The sequence below is a fragment of the Miniopterus schreibersii genome (genome assembly GCF_964146895.1).
Source record: "Miniopterus schreibersii genome assembly, chromosome: 3".
NCBI classification, from domain to species: Eukaryota; Metazoa; Chordata; class Mammalia; order Chiroptera; family Miniopteridae; genus Miniopterus; species Miniopterus schreibersii.
The window spans coordinates 22,409,154-22,422,404 of record NC_138103.1 but is presented as its reverse complement, the minus strand read 5'-3'; the positions used below and the strand labels follow the sequence as shown (position 1 = coordinate 22,422,404).

At 41.3% G+C, this 13,251-nt stretch overlaps 1 pseudogene across 1 annotated transcript; it reads right to left on the bottom strand.

The window, feature by feature from the left end:
* Positions 1 to 1,344: 1,344 nt before the first annotated feature.
* On the bottom strand, positions 1,345 to 5,733 carry LOC308554505 (large ribosomal subunit protein uL22 pseudogene; annotated as a pseudogene). The gene is made up of 2 exons: positions 5,658 to 5,733; positions 1,345 to 1,904 (listed from the first exon to the last, which is right to left on the bottom strand). The product of its transcript is annotated as a large ribosomal subunit protein uL22 pseudogene (transcript).
* Between the last annotated feature and the right edge of the window lie 7,518 nt (positions 5,734 to 13,251).

Sequence of the window (13,251 nt, the reverse complement as noted above, 5' to 3'; positions counted from 1 at the left end):
CTTCCAGATTTTAGTATTTGACTTACTATCTTTGGATCACGTGGATTCTTTGTACCTCTTGTGGGTTCGCTGAAAGCAAGAGTAACAATTCCATGCTCCTGTCATCTAAACAAGAGATGTATTACTTTCAAACAATAATAGCACGGTTTCAACAGAAATGTTAGTATCTTGGTAAAGATGGTGTCCAAGCTCATGGTGGCTTCAGAGGATCGCTCAGCTTTCATCATCCTGCACAGTCACTGATGGGCCAGCATCTGGTCGTAGGTGTTACGCAAGAGCCATATAGGTAAAAATCTTCGGCGGTCAGAATTCTAGCTTGATGGTTCGAGGAACACTTCCAGGAGAAGGAAGTGCCTTTGGATCTGGGCTTTGAAACTGGTCTTACAGAGATTGAAAGCTGTCCCCAAATATCCATAGGAATAGAATCTCTAATTTTTAGCTGGGTCCTCCCCCTCCCCTCCCCCAGTGAAAGACTACAGTTTTTTGGAATATTTGCAATAATGGCCACAATGACTCCCCTCTCTGTATATATATATATATATATATATATATATATATATATATATATATATATATCCCTTTGCAATGTGACTTTGTAGCTCCTCCTATTTGGCGATGGAATTTATTTCCCTAGCTTCGAATCCAGGCCAGACTTGTGACTTGCTTTGATCAAAATACAATGTGATGAAAGTGACATGGTGCCAGTTATGAGCCTTGTCCTCCAGAGACCTTGCATGCTTCCTGTCAACCTCTTGGAATCCTGCCCAACCACCATGTGAACAAGCCAGAGCTAGCCTTCTGGAGGATGGGAGTCCACGTGGAACAGAGACAAAATGTCCTAACTGAAGTCATCCTGGACCAGCCAGCACCCAGCTAACCAAGTAGCTGACTGCAGGTACATGAATAGGCTCAGCCAAGACCACAAGAACTGTCCAGCTAAACCCAGCTCAAATTGCCAACCCACAGAATCAAGCCCTAAATAAATGCTTACTGTTTTGGGCTACTCTGTTATGAGGTGGCGGTTTGTGACATAGCAAAACTAATACAATTTCCCACGGTCTGTCCATGTGACTAAGTTTTGTTGAACAGCATGCAAGCGAAAATGCTGTGTGTGATTCTTGGGGAGTTTCCTTAGAGGGAGGGCATGCTTTTTCTTTTATCTTTCTACCTTCCTAACAACTGGAATGAGAATGTGATAGCTGGAACTTCAGCAGCCATCCTGGACCATGAAGTACATAGAGGAATGGAAGGAACCTATGGAAGTACAATAAACTAGTTTCTTGGAAACTATGGATTACCTTTCCAATCGTATTCTTTTTTCAATTACTTTTATTGGTACTTATTTTATGCTGAATTTACTCCTAGGTCATTAGTTTTTGTTTTTTCAGTTTCTTCCGGGATATCTTTTTCTCCTGCGCAACCTCCTCTTCTGGTTTAGGAACAGTCTGCTCCTTTGCAGTAAGGATCATCTCCACATGGCAGGAGAGCTCCTGTGTGGGTTAATCTGCCCATGAGCTCTGTAAGTTCTGGGCCGCATCTTGGGAGCTGTGTTCACCTGGACATGCTCAATGACCAGAGAATCTACATCTACACCCTTACGTTCAGAATCACTCTCTGCATTTTTAAGCATGTGCGGCAGAAATCCAGCACTCTTTTTGGGCCACCAACCCTGTGTCCAGCCCCACTGTTTGGCCTGGGCACACCTACCAACCCACCCTTATAACGACAGAATGGTACACGTTGCTTCTGTAAAGTGACATCCTTCAGATACTTGGTGGCTTTTCCGACGTGCACGCCCTTGATGGCCTGGGCAGTCTCACGAGTGTTGTTAGAGTGAACACGAAGATTCGAACCTCTCGATTTACATGATTTTCTGGGGTTTCCTGGGTCGAGTGAATAGTGAACTGTTTTCAGAGGTCACCTCTGGCTGCTAAGATAGGATTAAAAGTCCAATCTTACTCGGACAACCTTTAAATTTACTAAAGAGAAGAGATGGATACACTTTTATCTTCTTTAGGCCACTGTTGTTTTACGTTGTACAGTTACTCATAGATGAACCTAACACAAAATAGTACAGAGGATCAGAATGTAGATAAGTAGGGATGGCAGAGAAGGGCACTCCTGTCAGAGGGAACTTGTCAGACGAAACATCACGGATGATGTTGCGAAAAAGGGAAAAGTGTGAGTAGTTGGTGGGAAACAGTGAAAAATTCCATGGTATTGCCTAAGGGGGAACAGCGGGTGGTAGAACCCGGAGCAGTTTGAGGCCAGCTTTTGAAAGGCCTTTCGGGGCAGATGAGAAATTTGGAGCGCGTGGTAAAACAGATGTCCGAGTGCTTAAGCAAATCAGAGTAAGAAAGTCATAGATTCATTTTTTTCCAATTATTGATTCATTTACTCTGTGGAGTTTATATTCTAATGAGGGAGACAAGATAAAATAGGAGGGTAATTACAGATTGTGATTAATGGTCTGAAGTAAGTTAAACTCTGTAATATGATAGAGATGAACAGCTGGGTAAAGGTGGCTACTTAAATAAGGTGGTCTGGGAAGGATTTTTTGAGTTCTTAAATTCTGTGCTGGCCATTGTGAGGAAGTCTAGGGACACAGTTCTTGTTATTGATGAGATTACAGTCTAGGGTGGGGTGAGGTTAATCTGGAACAATTTCCTAGAGGAGGTAGGAGAGAGCCAAAGGAAGCAATTTAGTCTTCCCATCTGTATCAGTCAGATATGGCTACAATAAAGCTGCATAACATACACCCCCCAAAGTCTTTGCTCATGACGAGAGTGAGTTTTTCACTCACAGGTGTGCGTATAGGCTATGGTTCCACTGGGCTCTGTGGGATTAGCTTGACTTGATTCGGGCTGTGGGTTGGTCTAGATCTGCTCTGTGTAGCTCCTCATTCTGGGACCAACGGCTCCCCAGGTTTTGATCTTTTTGTGGTGGATGGCAGAAGTGCAAGAGATCAAGCTAAACCACAGAGGCACATTTACAGCCTCTGCTGACATCACACCCACTAGCACTAATGGCCGTAGCCAGTTGCATGGCCTTGACTGACATCGGTGAGTCAGGAAGAACACCTCACCCACGGTGGGAAGATTGCAGAGGTATAGGATGTGTAATTCTGTTAAGGGAGGGAGTGAAGAGCTGGGGATAAGAACTCAGTCTATCACACTATCCAAGAAAATGGTGTACTTTTCCATTATTTTCAGAATTCTCATGTATATTTGAATAGTTTTACTATTTTTTTCAGAAACCTTTTATATTCCTTATTAGATTTCTTGTAAGGCATCATATTGCTTTTTGTTTAAATATTTACTTAAAAAAATTTACATATGGCCCCGCCAGTGTGGCTCAGCAGTTGAGCGTTGACCTAGGATCTAGGAGATTGAGGTTTGATTCCCGGTCAGGGCACAGGCCTGGGTTGTGGGCTCGATCCCCAGTAGGGGATGTGCAGGAAGCAACAGATCAATGACTCTCTCATCATGGATGTTTCTCTCTCTTTCTCTCCCTCTCCCTTCCTCTCTCTGAAATCAATAAAGACATATTTTTAAAAAAATTTACATATGCACACATGGTAAAAACTTCAAGTAATAGTACTAAAAGGTATAACAGTGAGAATAAGGCTGGTCCCTGTTTCTTTCCACAGAGGCAAATACCGTTGTTCAGCCCCCTCCCCTTCCCAGAGGTAGAGGTACGTTGTGTGTGCACAACCAAATATTTGCATACATAAACAACCCAAAGTGGCATCCTGCTATACCTGTCCCTCTGCACCTTCCCCTTTTTTCCTGTTTACCAATGTATCTCAGAGGCAGCCTCATTTCAGCTCAGTGAGACTCATTTCATCTATTTAATGACCATGCTGTTTTTCATTGTGAGACTGTGCCATACTTTATTTAATCAGAGCCTTATTGAAAGACGTTTGCATTGTTTCCAATCTTCTGCTACTATAACTAGGGCTGCGTTAAATATCCTGGAACGCCTATCTTTCTGCACATGTCTGAGTATATCAGTAGGCTAAATTTCTAAACAGATATTGCTATATCAATGGATGTGCATTCTAAATTTTGATAGATATTGATCCTCTGTTTCTAAAAAGAAAGGATTCCTTCCAGCAAGTCTACAGGTATCTGTCTGTTCCCCTTGTCTTTTCCCTTCTGATTCTTGTGCCATGGGATTTTTGGGGGCTAAAACGATGGAGTAAAATAGCTCAAGACTATTCCTGTAGGACCTCAGGGGAAACTTTGAGTAGTACCCTTTGAATCTTGGTGCACGGTCCCCCATTTGAAGATGGGCAGAACTTGTAACCCAAGTCATCCCTTTAAGGAGAGTGCTGGAAGAACATCAAATGCTATTTCACAAACATATTTACTGAAGGAGTCCATGCTGCAAGTGGAATTATTTATATCCCAGGGAGAGCTCAGTAAAAAATGTGCACAATACCCTTTAATTTGATCTGCTTTCCTTGTAGCACCTAAATATTTAGGGCAAATAGAAAATAGTTCTGATTTACAATCTCTATAAAAATTTTAAACAACCTAATAGGACATTTGATCATGAAATTGCCTGAAATAATGTTGGCACTAGTCAGCCATATTTCTTGGAAATGGCCTGTAGGTTCAGTGCAAACCCCCAAACATGGATTATTTTTTCCCTGCTAATAACAGTCTTATTAATAAAAGAATGATTTTCTTGACTGATCCTTGGCAGCTGTATCTAGTGCCTTTGTTCAATAAAGGTAGAGATAACTGTCAGTGGGAAGAAAATGTGCTGAGGTTCCCGGGAAAAATGGTGAAGAATCTTTCATTAAATCACATCAAATCATGTTTCTTGTTGGCGTTTTTCATTCTGCAAGTCACCATCGTATCTGCTAGTTTCTGTAAACCTGGTCTGAATTTGTCAAAAACAACAACAACAACCTTGGAGACTGGGTGTTCTTGAGGTTAAATGCTGTGTGATCAATCAGGGTGATAAATTTCACATAATTAACTGCCGTAAAGGCATTTCTGAGTCTGTTTCTCTTTCTACTTGTGCTGAAGTAATCTCAGATTGGTTAACTTTGGATACAATCGCAGATGTTCTATGGAAAAAGAGCGTAGGAAGGGTAATGGAAGTCTGGAGTTGTTACCTGTCCCCAGATTCACGACTCCTCTTTGAGTAGTAATGCCCCCTTTCCTTCGAGGGCAGGTGGCCCAGACGGGCTCTATCTATTCCTAGTGTCGTGGTGGGCATATGACCCAGGCCTGGCCAATCAAGACATCATTGCTCAAGTTGAACCACCCAGAACCAGTGAGCTTCTTGGGACTTTTACTACAACTCTTGGGAAAGGGAACTCTTTGGATTGGGATTCTTGAAAGAACAAGAGATAAACCTCCTTTTGGTTATCTTTCCTCTCCATGGGAGGAACGATTTGAAGAAAGACAAAACAGAGGAAAACAGCCATGAAATGGAGGAAGATTCCTAATGATGATATTACTCGAATGCTTGAATCTAGGCATGCCTGGAGTCGTATCCATCAATTAGGTAAACTAATAAGTTTTAATTAAAAAAAATTTTTTTTTTTTGCTTAAATCAGTTTGAGTTGCGTTTTCGCCACTTATTTTCCAACTTTCCGTAGAGTCTCACGTGTAGGAGAGTGTGTTCAGCACCAGCCTTACCCTCCTTTGACCTGTTGTCAGCAGTCACCGTTGTATAATGGGCTGTCTTCAGGCTGGAGCGACTACTCCAGTCCATAGCTCATCAGAGGGTCTAGGCACAGCCCATCTCCTGTCTTCCCAAGAATTCTCATTGCTAGGATTGCTCATGTTTGTCTCCTCTCCCTGTTCCCAGGAGATGGTATTTTTCTCACCTTGCTCAAATTAGGTAATGTCCTTCTTTGTGGGAAAAGAGATGATGTAGCCAGGGATTTGAACTCACATTGATGGTGTGCCTTCTGCATATCAGACACTTTGGCTCATGTGTAAACTGGAAAGAAAGACACTTTGGTTGGTTCATGTGTGCGCATCATCTTGGGTTTCCCATAACAATGTCCCTGTGTGTTTAATATTTTTTATGATGTAGACACTGTGCTAAGTGTCTTATCATATAGTGTCTAATTTAACCCTTATAAAATCAGGAGAAAAGCATTAGTATCTCCGTGGATAAGCTGAGGCTGAGGAAGGTCAGTGACTTCCCCGTGCGATGTAACGGGCACATGGTGGAAGCAAGGTTTCCCCCAGGCCTGGACGACTCTGAATCCAGTTTTCTTTCTTTGTACACCAGCACTTACTATGTTGTATGCATACAGTAGGTTCTCAAAAACTGTTTACTGAATGAAAGGATCTTTAAAACAACTTTGTAAGGTGAGTACTTTCTTTCCATTTTACACATGAGCAAATTTAGGCTTAGGATGGTTAAAGACCTTACCCATGGCCAGGAATCAGCGTTCATAAAATATAACCCTATTACCCTGAAATTTCCTCCTTCAATTGAGAATCGAGAAAGCTGTTATATAAGCTAAAGGGCTTTTTGGTATTTTCATACATTCTGATATAGATAGGTTAATGAAGGCTGTATTAGGCTGGGTCACGATGCAGAAAACAGCATAGCCATTTTTATGAAAAAAAGCTGCATCTATGATATTGAATCTATACTCGAGCTCTTTACAACTTGTGAGCAGGCAGAACATTGCTTAATGGCGCTGGACAAAGCTCAAGTGAAAATGACTCTAGTGGGGAAATCTTTTATAGAAGCTGAAATGATTATTTTAGGAACCTAAATGTTAATTTTTCACTTTTTAGTCTCTGGTCTCTTGAGTCCCGGTCTATGTCATGGATGCATTTGATGTGGAATTCTGGTGACTTTGCCCAGCATTGGAAGGGAACAAGCTCAATGTGTGGAGAGAGGCAGCGAGTTAGGAGTTTAGCAGAAGCTGGATTCTGTTAGATGGAAACAACATACGTAAAGGGCACCTCAAGGAAACACATTTCCTAAGGTGTTTAAGAACACAGCTGAACCCGGGGTCTGAGATAGCCCTCTTTATTTGAAAGCACTGACATTCTGCTAAGCTAATGATAAGTTTTCTCTTCAACTTTCCCCCCAACACCACGACTCGGCAAAATGCAAGGGAAGAGAGAATAAGAAGCAGTCTCCACAGTCTTCAGGGTCCCCAGGGTGGCTTTTGAATTAAGTCACACTACTGTCATCTCCCAAAAGATGCTTGTACTTTCGGAATACACATTGGCAGATTCATACATTTTCTGAAAGTTAAGAGAAAATACCAGCTTAAAATAGCACTAAAATTTTCAAGGGCACTTTTGGGGAGACACTGAAATACTTTCATCACTCTGATGTACTCATGGACACATCTAGGTTATGTCATTAGTTAAAAATCCCAGCCGTGGAGCTAAGAATGCATATATGTAATTCACACATTCACTCACCCACCCTCACACCCATCATCCATCCATCCATCCATCCATCCATCCATCCATCCATCCATCCATCCATCCATCCATCCATCCATCCTCCCATCCATCCATCCATCCATCCATCCATCCATCCATCCATCCATCCATCCATCCATCCATCTATCCATCCAACCATCCACCCATTCATCCACCCATCCTGTACCCATCTAGCCAACCATTTTATCCATCCACTCAATATTTATCAAGCATAGACAATGTACCAGGCATTCTCTATGACTATCAATACTTGGTTCTCAGGAATCTCCAAGACTGCATTTTCTGCTGAAATATAGTTATGGAAGGTAAATTTGCTCTTGGGGTTTTTGTTAAGGTGAAACAAAATGTTGTATTGAGTGTATATAGGTTTTGACTCTTACATAACTGTACACTTGGCATTGAAAATCTTTTGCAACTTATTTGGGAAAGATGGTCTAGCAGTACAAATTGCTGCATCATGAAAAAAAGATGGGCTGCAAGAAACAGTTTTTGTTTGGGCTTTGTTTTTCATTAGAAGCTGTGAAATTGTTGATCACAAGTTGTTTTGCTTGGTCAGGTGTTGCTAGTCAACTAAAAATAAACCTGTATAAGTGAACGTCTTAGATCTAAGAAAACTCAGATGTGAGTGCAATAATTTAATATACTTGCACTTTGTTAGGCTCTACCGCATTGAACTTTAGTAGGGTTTTTCTTTGAGCACATATGGTAACTGTGATGCTTAGAGGGCAGGATCTGGAGACACACAGCCCTATTTCAAATCCCTTTCCTACAACTTACTTGCTCTGTGGCCTTGGGAAAGTCCCTTAACCTCTCTGAGCCTTAGTTTTCAAAACAAAATTAGGACAAGCAATGATATTTACCTCATAATGTTTTTGCAAAGTTCAAATGAGATAATGCATACAGAGCAATTTCCCACCACTTTGGTCAGCAAGTTTGGTACTTCTGGGGCACAGGGTAGATTTATTTATGTTCACTGCTCAGAGCAAGCTCCTCACGATTTTACTTCTTTTTATTATGTTTTCTTCTCCCACCACAGGTACTCATGTTTGTGGATGAAATATGTTTTCCCAGTTCTTCTTTTATATGTTAATGTAGATCTGTATGCATAACTGATAAAATAGTTAAAGTACTTTTATGTTTTGATTAACTTACATAAATGGTTTAGGCCCCTAAAACCTTATTTTCCCCATTCAACACTATTTTTTGGTCATCTTTTCATGTTGTTCTATGTAAGTCTAATTCATTCAATTCTGTGGCCTAGCCCTGGCCAGTGTGGCTCAGTTGGTTGGGTATCATCCCATGCATCAAAAGGTTGTTGGTTCGAATTCCAGTCAGGGCACAGGCCCAGGTTTTAGGCTTGATCCCCGGTAGGGGGCATGCAGCAGGCAGCCAATCGATGTTCTGTTCTCACATCGATGTTTCTCTTCCTCTCTCCCTCTCTCTTCCTCTCTCTAAAGATCAATAAAAAATCTATAAAAAATATATATAAAGAAACAAACCCAAGACTGAGGCCTAGGAATCCATGTATGCATAGACTGCCATTTGCTTATCCATTCCCCTACTGACGAAGAATAGGAGCGCCAAAGTCTTTGCTGTCACACACACACACACACAACACCACCACCACCACTGTGGGGTACATCCTTATGCGTGCATCTTTATGGTTTTGTGGGAAAGTTCCTTTGGGGCACATACCCCAGCGTGGATTTGGGGTAGGCGAATAGTTAATTGCACTGAGTGCTGAGATAGCTCCTGGAACGGCTCCTTTGCTTACCCTTCTCCTTAGCACTTGATATCCTCTGACTTTGTAATTTTACCAATCTTAAGGGTGTAAAGTGCTACATCACTGTTGGTTTAATTTGCTTGTCTCTGATTACTAATGAGGTTGAGTATCTCTTCACACAGCCATTAGTGTTTCCTCTTCCATTAATTTTCTTTTCATCGATTTTACCCACTTTTCTAGTGGGTTTCCTTAAATTTTCTTGTTAATTTGTAGGATTTTCTTGCTATTTCTTTAGATATCAGCACCAGACAGGTTTGAGACATTGCAGATATCTTCTCACAGTTTACAAGTGTGTTAAATGTGCAGATGATGCCCTTTTATTGAACAGAAATCTCACTTTTAACTTAGAGGAACACTTCGTGTTTCTTCCTTATGGTTGGCTCTTTTTAGATCTTTCTTAAGAAGCTGCCCAATTCTAAAGTCCCAAAAGTATTCCCTCCATTTTTTAAATTACTTTTATAATTTGTCTTTCATGTTCAGACACGAAAGAAGGAATCCAATTTTACTTTTCCCCTACAGTGAACCAATTTTCCCAACAAAATATACCAAATAAGTCACTCTTTCCCAATTGGGATGTGACACCAGGTCTCCTATACATGTAGGAGTGTTTCTGGAGTATCTGTGCTGCTTTGTTATCTATTCATTTCTTTCTAAGACTGAACCACACTTAAAAAGATACTATGACTTAGTAATATGCCTTACTATTCAGTAAAGGGAATCCTTCCTTTACTTCTGATTTTTCAAAATTATCTTACACAGTCATGCCTTAAAATTTTTTAAATTTCTCTCTATATATTAGAATCAGTTTTTCAAATTCCTCAGAAAATTCTGCTGGTATTCTGATTAGAACTACATTAAATCCATGGATTAATGTTGGGAGAAGATTAATATCCTTACAAAGTTAAGTTATTCTATTTATGAGCATGGTGTTTGTCTTAATTTATTCAGGTCTTTTTTATGGTCTTTATAAGAGCGTTACTTTTATTCATGAAGCTCTAGTGCCTTCATTTTTTGGGGGGGGGGAATCAATTCCTAGACACATTATATATTTGGTTGCTATCATGCTTAAATATTCTCTACACTGTCTGACACATAGTGAGTGCTCAATAAATGGCACTGACTGTTATTGTAGCTATTATAGCAGGAGGGGAGGTCTCCAACTGCCTTTAGGAATCATCACAATGTGCTGGAAATAACATGGACCTGGAGCCAGACGCCTGTGCTCCGGTTCTGACTCCACCATGAGCTGAGTGTCCTTGAACACATTTCTTGAACGTCTGGGCCTCTGTTTCTCCTGCAGCAGAAATAATGCTCATGCTATAAGTATCCTGGGTGTGGTGTGAAGATAAAATGAGATCACAGCTTAGTAACACACACAGTGACTGGCAGGTGGATGCTCAGAAAAGGGTTCCTTTTTCTCCGTAGTAAAGAGGTGGAAAGAATCACACAGCTGCACCATTTCCCTAGGAAACAATCTTATTTTCTTCATTTGAAGTTAACATCCAAACTTTGTCTTTTCTATCCAGATGGATACAAAGAACAGGTATATGCATAAAAAAAATAAATTAAAAAGAAAAATCGACCTTCCCAGCATCCCCTTTTCAAAGACAGCTTTGCCTTTTCATCTTTAGAATAGAAACTCCTTGAGGCCAGGAAGCACAGCAGGCACCATGGTTGACCCCACGATCCATTTCACTCCAGGTGGTTTATTCAAGCCAATAGATAAGCCATCCTCCTTGACGGTGATTGGTTCAGGGATGGGCAGGCCCATGCCAATCTGGGCCAAGGAGATGCTAAGAGGGCCATGCTGAGGCTTCTGGGAAAGAAAATCTAGTTTTCCTCCTTCACTGTACTTGAGTTAAAGGGGCCCACTACCCCTGTTTCTACTGGCAGTCATGTCAGTGAGGGGAGCCAGGCTGGGAGTGAAGCCACACTGTGGAGTGGGGTAAGGGGACTGAGCACAAAAAATTCTGGGTCCCTGGTGTCAATGTGAGCTGTTGCATCAACCAAACCTGAAGTCCCCTTCCCCCGTCAAGTTCGTGGGTTAAAGCCCTAACCCCCAATGTGACTGTATTTGGAAATAGAACCTTTAAAGAGTTAATTAAAGTTGAATGAGATCATAAGGTAGGGCCCCAACCCAATAGACTGGCATCTTTATAAGACAAAGAAGAGACACCAGGCATGTGCAGGACACAGCAAGGACGTGCCATCTGCCAGCCAAAGAGAGAGGTCTCACCAGAAACCAACCCTGCCAGTACCTTGATCTTGGAATTCCCGCCTCCAAAACTGTAAGAAAATAAATTTGTGCTGTTCAAGCCGCCAGTCTGTGGTGTTTCGTTACGTAGCCCTAGCAGGCTAATACGATTGGGAACAGCTTTTATTTGAAGTTTAAGGCACTAGGTATATTCAAATCTTAAGTCTTTGGCATAAGCCTGTGAACAATCAATGCTCAAGGAATGTATGGTAATGAACATGAATGTGAGAATCATGCTGAATTTATAGAGTGAGTCCCACAACTGTATGTGCTCCAGTCTGCTTGAGCTTTCCAATGGCCTTTGGTACTGATACAGATTTACAATAATCTGTCTTTCAGATGAGGAAACTGAGGATCAAAGAGGGTGATAGGCTTGAGTTTGAATAGATAAATAAATGGTCCTGATGTGATAAGAACCTTGGTCTTTTCACTCTTATTTTCATACATTCGCTAACATGCTCAGTCTCTACTTAGGCTGTGTGAAGCTTGGGGGTAGGAGCTACATCTTTCATATTTTTGTAACCATAAATCTCTAGCAGAGAGTCTGTTTCTTAATGGTTGTCAATAAGTGTTAGAAGAAACACGTAAATGGCTTGTTATGCCTTGAAAACAGCTCTCATGGAAAGATAGGGAAATGATATTTCCTTCCAAAGTATTGTAATAATGTCCAGCAGTGGCTGTGTCCCATTTTGAAGGCAATAGTCATGGGTATGGTGTCACCCCTGGTATATCTTTATGTCTATCTCCCAGCACAGATGTAACAAGCAATGATGACATTGCAAAAGTCATCCTCCTAGTGAATCCTTTCAGACACAGAGGAGGGAATCAAGAAGCAATCAGAAGAGGTGGTTTAGACCTGTCTTCCTGGGTACCCCTGGGAGCAATTTGTACTCAACACATAAATCAAACTCATGTCTATCTAGTTGCTACAAAGCCTTTAGTGCCATTTGCTTCTCCATCAGAGTAATGAATTATGACACATGGTCATCAGGTTTATCAATAATGTGCCCCATAAATCCAGTTAGCATTTCTTCTGGGTGCTGTACCTGGGAAGCTGCTTAAGTACCTTGAAGGTCCTTACCAAGCTCTGGCCTTGAATCTCAAGGAGGGTCTGAGATACTTCAGATTCTTGACTGACTATAACATTATCCCTGTGATTTGAGCCCTTTGTGCCCATCTGGAAGCTGTTCCAATGACAGATCTTAAAGCTTAGATAAGGATCTCTCTCAGGGGGTCCTGTCATTCTCAGAAGGAGCTCTGTGCTGTGGGAGTGATTATATTTGTCACTGGTGTTTCTGTTTGCTCAGTGTCACTTCCTTTGCGAAACTACCCTTTGTCTGTATCGCTGGGCCCTGATGGGGCTGTCAATCGTGGAACTCCACCCCTGGCTAAAGCTGGTCCCTGACTTTCCCTGGTTATCCCAGCTCTCTGCTGGGAATCTGAGTTGTGAGCACAGACACAGAGGAGGGAGGTGATTGAAGCAAAGCCATTTACTTTGAAAGCTGTTGCATTTCTGCTCCCCCTCATGTAAAAAAAAAATGTTTTCAGCTTTATTGAGGTATAATTGGCAAATAAAATTGTAAGAAAAAGTGTACATTGTGATGAGTTGATATATGTATACATTGTGAAAGCAGTTCTTTCATCTGCTAATTAACACATCCATTTACATATCTATCTCTATCTCTATCTCTATGTCTATCTCTATCTCTATGTCTATCTCTATCTCTATCTCTATCTCTATCTCTATCTCTATCTCTATCTCTATCTCT